The sequence below is a fragment of the Osmerus eperlanus genome, unplaced genomic scaffold (genome assembly GCF_963692335.1).
Source record: "Osmerus eperlanus unplaced genomic scaffold, fOsmEpe2.1 SCAFFOLD_249, whole genome shotgun sequence".
Classification (NCBI taxonomy): Eukaryota; Metazoa; Chordata; class Actinopteri; order Osmeriformes; family Osmeridae; genus Osmerus; species Osmerus eperlanus.
In genome coordinates, this window is record NW_026911828.1 from 12,501 (window position 1) to 15,000 (window position 2,500).

Here is a 2,500-nt window from a genome sequence, read left to right on the forward strand (position 1 = left end):
ATGACCCAAAACACGCCACCTACCGGCCGCTCGCGGGTGCCCGGGGTCGGGGTATGGGTCTAGCCTGTGCCGGGGCTTCAAATATGGAAAAAAAAATTTTTTCAAAAAAAGGGCCCCCATCGGCCCCCCGGGTGGTGCCGGGGTCGGGGGGCATGATTCTGGGGCGCCCCGGAGCCAAGTAGGCGCCTGGAGGAAAGCGAAAAAAAACTTTAACTTTTTTTGACCACCAGGGGTGGGGGGGTCTCGTGCCCCATCGGGTGCCCGCCCCGAGTGCCTCTCATGGCGGATACGTTTTCACCCGCGAGCGGGAGACACATGTGGTGCACATGGTTCATTGGGCTTGTGTGGTATGGGCAAAACCACTGTAAAGTCATACTGCCATTGACTTCCATTCATTTTCCCAGGATGACTTATATACTCTATGGTAGCTGTCTGGTGGACTGGGGGTCGCGACAATGTTACGCTTGTAAATCAGAAGCTGGGAAATGCATTGGGAAGCTGGGAAAACCGTTTTTCGAGCTCATTTTCGGTTCCGCCGAACGGATTTTGATCAAAATAGGCTCATTCGAAAGGTATTAACCGGGGGCACACGGAAAACCGGGACTTATAACGCGCACGTGCGCGTGCGCGAAACCGGAAGCGAAAGAAAACTTCAAACGGAGCTACAACCGTGAACGGAGCTGAAACCGGCGAAAAATTTCAACGCACGCCGTCGCGCCCCACTCCAACTTAAATAACAAAACTGTCCCTATCGAAATCGGTTGGATAAAACGGAAACGGGAAGCGAAAGAAAACGTTAAACGTCTACACCGAAATGGCCATAGTCAGTTCCAATGAAAAAACAACTCTCACGTGTGTGCCCCACTCTAAAGCAGTGTATAAAACTATCCCCAGTGAAATCAGAGCTACACAACGAAAACGGGAAGCCAAACAAAACTTTAAACGGACCCACCGAATTGGATATCATCAATCCTGGGAAAATAACCACACACACCGCTGCCCCCCGTGCCAACTTGAATTTAGAAACCGTCCCCAGCGAAATCCCACGTTCGGGCGCAAAACTGCACGTTTGGAGCCACATTTTGTCTGAAGCTGGAAACCTGCATTCAAAGCTGGGAAAAGGTGCTCATTGACAGGCATCTCCACTTCGGGACCTCGTAGCACCTTCACCCGGGTGGCGTTGGAAAGGTCTGGGCGAGGGGCACACGGGGAGGTCAGGCTCGCCACGCGCACGCGCTTCCCCGCGAAACGGGAGCCCAAACAAAACTTTAAACGGACCCACCGAATTGGGGATCATCAATCCTGGGAAAATAACCACGCACACCGCTGCCCCCCGTGCCAACTTGAATTTAGAAACCGTCCCCAGCGAAATCCCACGTTCGGGCGCAAAACTGCACGTTTGGAGCCACATTTTGTCTGAAGCTGGAAACGTGCATTCAAAGCTGGGAAAAGGTGCTCATTGACAGGCATCTCCACTTCGGGACCTCGTAGCACCTTCACCCGGGTGGCGTTGGAAAGGTCTGGGCGAGGGGGACACGGGGAGGTCAGGCTCGCCACGCGCACGCGCTTCCCCGCGAAACGGGAGCCCAAACAAAACTTTAAACGGACCCACCGAATTGGGGATCATCAATCCTGGGAAAATAACCACACACACCGCTGCCCCCCGTGCCAACTTGAATTTAGAAACCGTCCCCAGCGAAATCCCACGTTCGGGCGCAAAACTGCACGTTTGGAGCCACATTTTGTCTGAAGCTGGAAACCTGCATTCAAAGCTGGGAAAAGGTGCTCATTGACAGGCATCTCCACTTCGGGACCTCGTAGCACCTTCACCCGGGTGGCGTTGGAAAGGTCTGGGCGAGGGGCACACGGGGAGGTCAGGCTCGCCACGCGCACGCGCTTCCCCGCGAAACGGGAGCCCAAACAAAACTTTAAACGGACCCACCGAGCTGGGGACGGCTTTTTCCGGGAAGATAACCGCGCACACCGCTGCCCCCCGTGCCAACTTGAATTTAGAAACCGTCCCCAGCGAAATCCCACGTTCGGGCGCAAAACTGCACGTTTGGAGCCACATTTTGTCTGAAGCTGGAAACGTGCATTCAAAGCTGGGAAAAGGTGCTCATTGACAGGCATCTCCACTTCGGGACCTCGTAGCACCTTCACCCGGGTGGCGTTGGAAAGGTCTGGGCGAGGGGGACACGGGGAGGTCAGGCTCGCCACGCGCACGCGCTTCCCCGCGAAACGGGAGCCCAAACAAAACTTTAAACGGACCCACCGAATTGGGGATCATCAATCCTGGGAAAATAACCACACACACCGCTGCCCCCCGTGCCAACTTGAATTTAGAAACCGTCCCCAGCGAAATCCCACGTTCGGGCGCAAAACTGCACGTTTGGAGCCACATTTTGTCTGAAGCTGGAAACCTGCATTCAAAGCTGGGAAAAGGTGCTCATTGACAGGCATCTCCACTTCGGGACCTCGTAGCACCTTCACCCGGGTGGCG